Below are 7,273 nucleotides of genomic sequence, written 5' to 3' on the forward strand. Positions count from 1 at the left end.
CTCTCCTCTCTCCTCTCTTCTCTTCGACAAGCAGATTCTCTCAGGGATCAGTCCTGGGGCCAGTCTTGTTCAGCATCTTTGTGGGTGCCATGGACAGAGGCACCAAGTGCAGCCTCAGCAAGTTTGCTGCCCACACCAAGCTGTGTGCTGCAGCAGCCAGGCTGGAGGGCAGGAATCCATCCAGAGGGACCGGGGCAGGCTGCAGAGGTGGGCACAAACCAACCTCAGGAGGTTCAACAAGACCAAGTGCAAGGTCCTGCAGTTGGGTCGAGGCAATGCCAAGCACAACTGCAGGCCGGGCAGTGAGTGGCTGGAGAGCAGCCCTGAGGGGAGGGACTTGGGGGTGCTGCTGGAGGAGAAGCTCAGCAGGAGTCAGCAGTGTGCACTTGCAGCCCAGAAAGCCAAGCAGGAGCAGTGTGGCCAGCAGGGCCAGGGAGGGGATTCTCCCCCCTGCTCCACTCTGCTGAGAGCCCACCTGGAGTCCTGCATCCAGTACCAGGTCCACTTCCATCTTCTGACTCCAGGGGAACCTGAGAGGTCTCACCATTTGCTCCAGAGCTGGTTCAGGAGTTGTGTTTGACTCCTCAGCCAAGAGTGGGTGTGTACCTGGCTACTTAAAGAGGTGGCACAGCTCACACAATTCTATGATACTTTTTCCACCCCTGCCAATCTTTCCATCATCCACCCTGCAGGGATTTGATGAATCCAGATCAAGGATACATGAATTGTGTTTCTCTATCCAAAGTCCTGGGTGTTCCAGCTCTCCTGCCCACACCTGCTCTGCTTGTCCTCTGCTCTGGTGTTGTGCCCTTCTGTCATCCAAGTGTAGTGGTTCCTGGAGGCTCCCTGTGAGACAGGACTTTGCTTCAGGAGTCTGAACTCAGTACATAACATCACTCCTGATCCTCACATCTTGGAAATGGGCGAGTTCCTCTAAGTGACACAGAACTCTGCCCCTTTTCCTCTGCCCTGGCTTAGGGACACTTAGGATGCAGGATTTCCATTGTCTGGGATACATTTGTGAGTGTCTGCTCCTTTCCTGCCATGCCAAATCCTTCAGCTCCAACGCCACAGCTCCTGGCGCAGAGATTTGTGCTCTCTCCTTGCCTTCAAGGCTCCTGGGCAGAACATCTCTGGAAAAGCCACAAGCTTGCAGTTCTGCCCACCCAAATCCAAGGTGACAAGGAATGCAGCTCCCCCTGCATGTTCCTAGCAGCTGCAGGCCTTGGGGGTCATTGCTTCCAGGAAAGGATGCAGAGTGGAGTACATCACTTCCCTCTTGCCTCTGGGCCATGCTTTGCCTCTGCTCTGCAGGGAAAGGCTGGATGCTTCCCAAGGAGAGGCAAAATCAAACATGGGGGAATGTCTGCAGGCTAGAGGGTGAGCAATGCCCTCATGGGGAAGTCAGATAAGGCACTCATGAGGGAGGTGGCTGACTGGCTGGTGCAGGCACTGTGGCTTCATGCCCCAACTGGATTCAGAACTGCAGCTTTAATAAAGATCTCTTCCTGAGGGAGCCAAGTGGCTGGGCAGTGCAGAGGCCAGTGGAACACCCAGCATTTCTGGGGCACAGAAAAGGGGTCCCTTGACCTTCACAGAGAAAAGGGGGTTTTAGAGGGCAGGCATTTGGATGAAACCCCCAGGACTCTGTTAGAGCTTTGCCACAGATGCAGGCAAGTCCTTTACGCCAGGACTTTTGGAAGCAGTTAGTAAAGGAGGAGGGAGAGTGGCTCAAAATGGCAACATCTCCACCCATGTAAAGTGGGAGCTGGCTTGCTTTGGGGACAGCTGACTGAAGGCTTTGCAAACAATCCCAAAGGCAACAAGGTAGGAAAAGACCTTCTAAGCCCAGGAGGAAGCTTACACCTTTGCTAGTGAGATGTGCTGAACTGGCACGGCCAAAGGCCTGACATCACCTCAGCAGCCCTTTTGAGGTAGAAGCTCCTCTCATCAGCCTCCAGCAAGGGTTGGATGTTTAATGCTTCTTATCTGATGCCTGCTTTTCCATCACAGCTGTGTCAGGCTGCCAGCCTCCCCTGATGGATACCAGGAAATCAGCTTGCAGAAGTCATGACTCCTGAGATAATCTGTTTGGCAAACTCCAGCCCTGTTTGCACAAGTGGCTGCTCTGGTGCAGAGCACAGTGCCACACTCACCTGGCTTAGCACCAAATGGCTCTACCCTAAGGGCTCACTGGCTGCTATCTGTTTGGATCTGTTGCTACTTGGAGAAGAGGAGGTTCAGGGCAGAGCTCATTGCTGTCTGCAGATGCCTGAAGGGAGGCTGTAGCCAGATGAGGTTGGGCTCTGCTGCCAGGCACCCAGCAGCAGAACAAAGGGACACAGCCTCAAGCTGTGCCAGGGGAGGCCTAGGCTGGATGCTAGGAGGAAGTTGTTGGCAGAGAGAGTGATTTGCATTGGAATGGGCTGCCCAGGGAGGTGGTGGAGTCGCTGTGCCTGGAGGTGTTGAATCCAAGGCTGGCTGGGACACTGAGTGCCATGGTGTGGTTGGTTGGGCAGGGCTGGGTGCTAGGTTGGGCTGGCTGAGCTTGGAGCTCCCTTCTAATCTGGTTGATTCTATTCTATTCAACCTGAAGTGGTTTGAGACCTCTGCTTAGCTGTTTTAGTTTGAGGTCTCTAACAACTGACCAAAGGGAGCACAGGTCAATCATATTGAGTCCCATCTTCTTAGCAAAGTCAGGTAAATATCTATATGATTGATTGCTTATAGTCAATAGGACCTAAAAAGAGGGAGACCTGCCAAGATTGCAGAGGGATAATGTCAGTGACTAAGAAGAGTCTGACTCACAGCTCCTGTTCTTATGTGATGGAGCCTGAAAGTATGAGCTGGGTACTTCTATCAGTGTTACAAGCCATCAAAATAAAGAGAGAGGAGTGCTTTGCAGAGAAGTCCTTCCTGATCCTTCTGCATCACCTGTCCTGAAACAAGCAGTCTGAAGACTGCTGCATGGTTGAGAGGTTATCTTCTCAGCCTGGTGTCCTCCCTGAGTGCACAATGGGAACAGCATCCCGAGTTCATCCTGCAGTGATAGAGGGCACACAAGGGCCTTGCTGCCTCTTCTGAGCCTTGGTGAGTTCACAGAGGAGGAATGGTGAGTTCATAGGGGAGGTGACTTTCCAAGGGTGAAGGCTGGTACAAGCCTCAGCTCCTCTTCTGTGTACGACTTCCCAGTGGGTAGGACATGCTCTGCTGGGAGGAGGCAGGCATGGCAGAAGCAGCTATCTTTCAAGCTTGGCTCAGATGACATTGCTGGTCTGCATGCCAGAGAGCTGCCAGATGTGATGGGAGCCAAGTGCTGACTGATGTGCTGTTTGGGTTTGCTGCTGCCTTTTCTCCCCTCTGGAGAGCTGTGGCTGCTCTGCACCTGCCTCCCTCCCTTGTGTCTCTGCAAAGGACAGACCTGCTGAGGAAAGGGGCACCTTGGTGACACAGTGCTTTGGGTCTGCTCTCCTAGCCTGGGGCTGCCCCTGCTCTCTCCGGTGAAAGGCAGAGGCCATGGCACACCTCTGTCCCTGCCAGCGCTGCTGCTGATGCTGAGGGCTGCAATGTTCATTTGCTCCCATTGCAGAATCCCTCAGGACTACTTAGGTGCTCTGAGGAGACACAGCCCTGCTGCTTTCCAGATCAGAGGGCAGAGGAATGAGCCCCCAAGCCCTCACATATGAGTACAGCTTCTGTAAGCAAGCAAAACACTAAATCCTCTGGAGCATGCCTGTGTCTGTGCAGAAATACTCTGCTAAGAGAGGGCAGGACCAGAAGGGGAAGGCACTCTCTGAGTCTTTGGTGAAAGAGAATATGTTGCAAATAAAGCTGCATACCATTAATTAACTTAGCATAATCACTCTGCAATTACAGTGATGATCATTTATCTTGGGCTCAGACCAAAAACCTTAATGGGGAAAATCCTTCATATCCAATTTTTGTCCAGATGCTTAATTCCACCACTAAACTAATCCTAACAGTTCTCTCAGCTTCATTATGGGGCCATTAGAGATGGAAAACTAGAAAGTGCTGCCAGTGTCTGCCTCCCTCCCACGCTTGTCCTAACCCATGGGGAAGAAGAACGGAGGGGAGGTGGCAGATGAAGGCCACCATACTCTGATGGATCTCATAATTAGCTGTGCAAAAGCTTCTTGACAATACTTGAAAGGACATCACAAGTAAGGGACTGACTGCTCACTGCTGGCACTGAGTGAGGCAGTCTAGTGCTGTGAAGCCCAGGCCAAGGGCTGACATGAAGCAAAGGCACTGCTTCACTCCTGCAAAGATTGGCATCGGGCAGTAGAGACAATATAGCCTGGAGGTCTCTTCCAACCTGCTCAATTCTATGGTTCTATGGACTAGACTGAACCCTGAAGATGAGTTTGCCTTTGCCATACAGCCAGCACAAGGAACAGGAAAGCTGTGCAGGTGTGCCCATGAGGGCAATGCTGAGGAGCTCTCTGTGTGAGCTGGACAAACCCAGACATCTCACCTGGGCCCTGCAAAGCAGGAGGCTAGGCAAGATTGCACTGGCAGGTGACCTACAGAGCCAGGACTGAGAGCTAGGAGATGTCGTTGGATTTTTCTTCTGTTAATTTGTCAACAGAGGTCAGCATTAGCTTCCTCTTCAGCCCTGTCTGCTCTGAAAGGCTTCATCAGCCCCTCAGGGTCAGAGAGCTGAAAAGTCTGGGGAGATCCTTGTGTCTGGCCAGGCTGTTGCACACGCCAGAGCTCGCTGCTGTCGTGCTGCTTTGGTCCTGGGACTGCTGTTGTGGGAAGCAGGCAGATGGCTTTGCAGGCAGGACAGGTCATTAGCTGCCACTGCTCAGGCCACCTTCCAGAAGAACCCAAGGCAGCAGGATGAAAAGTTTAGGTGTGAGTATCCTCAGGAATACACATATCATATCATAGTGCATCCAGTGCTGGAGCCCCTGGGACAAGAGGGATGTGGAGATGCTGGAGAGTGTCCAGAGCAGGACCAGGAGGATGCTCAGAGGCTGCAGCAGCTCTGCTGTGAGCACAGACTGAAAGAGTTGGGGCTGTGCAGGCTGGAGCAGAGGAGGCTCCCAGGGGACCTTCCAGGATCTGAAGGGGGCTACAAAAAAGCTGGGGAGGGACTTATGAGGCTGTGAGGGAGCGGCGGGGGGAATGGAGCAAAGCTGGAGGTGAGGAGGAAGTTGTTGAGCAGGAGAGTGGTGAGAGGCTGGAATGGGTTGCCCAGGGAGGTGGTTGAGGCCCCATGGCTGGAGGTGTTTGAGGCCAGGCTGGCTGAGGCTGTGTGCAGCCTGCTCTAGGGTAGGGTGTCCCTGGGCATGGCAGGGGGGTTGGCACTGGCTGCTCCTTGTGATCCCTTCAGGCCCTGACTGTTTCTGTGGTTCTCTATCATTCTATATCCTGTCAGGCTGGATTGATGAGCAGAGGTCAACTGCATGAGGTTTCACAAAGCCAAGTGCTGGGTCCTGGGCTTGGGTCACACTAACCCCACAAAATGCTAGAGGCTTGGGGCAGAGTGGCTGAAAGTTGCCTGGCAGAAAAGGACCTGAGTGTGCTGGTTGACAGCTGGCTGAGAATGAGCCAGCAGTGTCCTCAGGTGACCAGGACCCTGAACACTGTGTTTAGTTTTGGGCCCCTCACTACAAGAAGGACTTTGAGTTGCTGCATCCAGAGAAGGGCAACGATGCTGGTAAAGAGTCCAGGCAGCAAGTCTGCAGAGGAGCAGCTGAGGGAACTGGGACTGCTTACTCTGGAGAGGAGGAGGCCGAGGGGAACCCTCATTGCCCTCTGCCTGAAAGGAGGTTATAGTGAGGTGGGAGTCTGTCTCTGGTCTCTGAGGTGATAGGAGAAGAGGAAATGGCCTGAAGTTGTGCAAGGGAAGGTTCAGATTGGGTATCAGGAAAAAATTCTGCATGGAAAGAGTGGCCCAGCACTGGAGAAGGTTGCCCAGGAAGGTAGTGGAGTCACTGTCCCTGGAGGTGCTGAAGGAACTCGTGGATACTTTGAGACATAGTCTAATGGCCATGGTGGTGTCAGGTTGGAGGTTGGGCTCGATGATCTTAAGGGTCTTTTGTACCCAAAACAGTTCTCTGATGCTCTAAGCGACCCAACCCTTACCTGCTCTGGCTCTGCACTGCAGTTAACTCTGCCACTCCCTGATAGCAGTGCTCTTCTAGAAATGTTCTGGCCTCTCCAGAGAGTCAGTTAGTGCCTATGAAGTCCTCTCCCTTCTCCCTCTGCTCACACCTCCCCCAGCACAGAGGTGATCAATGGAGACCTTCCTGGTTATTTAGTTAACAAAGAAAACAAAGCTAAACACGAAGAAGGATGGCTACAAAGAGAATTCTAAACAAACTCCAGGGGCAGCAGCTGATCCTTCTCTGTTATAAACAAGGCCTTGCTGTAAGCTTTTTAACTCTTGCCACAGGCCAGATTTATCTTTGGACACCCTGCCCAGAAGGCATTGCACTGCTCTGCAGCAGGATAAACATGCAAGGGACACAGGGGCATGCAGGGAGGAGGAGATAGGAGGCCTTGGAGATCAAGCTAGTGCAAAACTGCTGCACTCTGATGGCAAGCCCTGGCTCAGAGGAAAAAGGAAAGCAAAGCAAACAAAACAAAACAGCAAAACCAACAATGAAATCAAATCCTTGCCTTGGTGCTGTGTGGGTGGGTAACTCACTCCCTTCGCACCGATGTCGCACGCAGCATGCAGCTACTCCAACTCCCATGCCTCCTCCTCCTCCATTCCTTGCATCACTGCACATAGATACAGAAAAAGCTGTTCAGATAAAGCTGTCAGAGGGAAGAACTGCACCCTGCCCAGCTGAGCTCTGGCAGTGTGACACACTCCTGGGCCCCATCCAGTGAGCAACTGAAACTGAGATTCGGCACAGCAAATGCAGGGGGCAGAGGGGAACACTGCAGAGCACAGAATCATGGACTCATAGAACCAAGCAGGTTGGAAGAGAGCTCCAAGCTCATCCAGCCCAACCTAGCACCCAGCCCTGCCCAATCAACCAGACCATGGCACTAAGTGCCCCAGCCAGCCTTGGCTTCAAACTGCTGGCTGAGCTGTCAGCCCATGGCTTGGATGGCAACACTCTGTGCTGGGTTAGGAACTGGCTGGAGGGCCGGACCCAGAGAGTGGTGGTGAATGGTGCCACATCCAGCTGGTGGCTGTCACTAGTGGTGTCCCTCAGGGATCTGTGCTGGGCCCCATCCTCTTTAACATCTTCATAGATGATCTGGATGAGGACACGGAGTCAGTCATCAG

General features: G+C 53.0%; 1 long non-coding RNA gene across 1 annotated transcript; it reads right to left on the reverse strand.

Moving 5' to 3' along the window:
• Positions 1-3,032: 3,032 nt before the first annotated feature.
• LOC135187132 (uncharacterized) lies at positions 3,033-6,706 on the reverse strand. The gene is made up of 2 exons (XR_010307207.1): positions 6,652-6,706; positions 3,033-3,421 (listed from the first exon to the last, which is right to left on the reverse strand). It is a non-coding gene; the product is annotated as an uncharacterized LOC135187132 (long non-coding RNA).
• Between the last annotated feature and the right edge of the window lie 567 nt (positions 6,707-7,273).

Source organism: Pogoniulus pusillus, chromosome 2 (genome assembly GCF_015220805.1).
Source record: "Pogoniulus pusillus isolate bPogPus1 chromosome 2, bPogPus1.pri, whole genome shotgun sequence".
In the NCBI taxonomy this organism is placed as follows: domain Eukaryota; kingdom Metazoa; phylum Chordata; class Aves; order Piciformes; family Lybiidae; genus Pogoniulus; species Pogoniulus pusillus.